Below are 202 nucleotides of genomic sequence, written 5' to 3'. Positions count from 1 at the left end.
TTAGAGAAGTACAATATTAATTATAAATAAATGTTACAAATCCTATCAAATATGGGAGTTTAGAAAACAATTTAAGACATACAGTTAGTTCATCTGCTAACCCTTCAAAGGGATACTCTTGGATTACAATAAACCCCACGCTCAGTTTAGGCAAAAAATTTCTGGGGTAAGTAAGGGCATCGGTCAACACGAATTCTTCTAT

General features: G+C 33.2%; 1 protein-coding gene across 1 annotated transcript in view; it reads right to left on the bottom strand.

The window, feature by feature from the left end:
- CDKL5 (cyclin dependent kinase like 5) overlaps nucleotides 1–202 on the bottom strand; it is a 104177-nt gene that overhangs the window by 22052 nt on the left and 81923 nt on the right. The gene's annotated exons all lie outside the window — the stretch shown is intronic.

The sequence above is a fragment of the Crocuta crocuta genome, unplaced genomic scaffold (assembly GCF_008692635.1).
Source record: "Crocuta crocuta isolate KB4526 unplaced genomic scaffold, BGI_CrCroc_1.0 scaffold312, whole genome shotgun sequence".
In the NCBI taxonomy this organism is placed as follows: domain Eukaryota; kingdom Metazoa; phylum Chordata; class Mammalia; order Carnivora; family Hyaenidae; genus Crocuta; species Crocuta crocuta.
The sequence above is the reverse complement of the archived record's forward strand: the minus strand, read 5'-3'. Positions and strand labels throughout refer to the sequence as shown.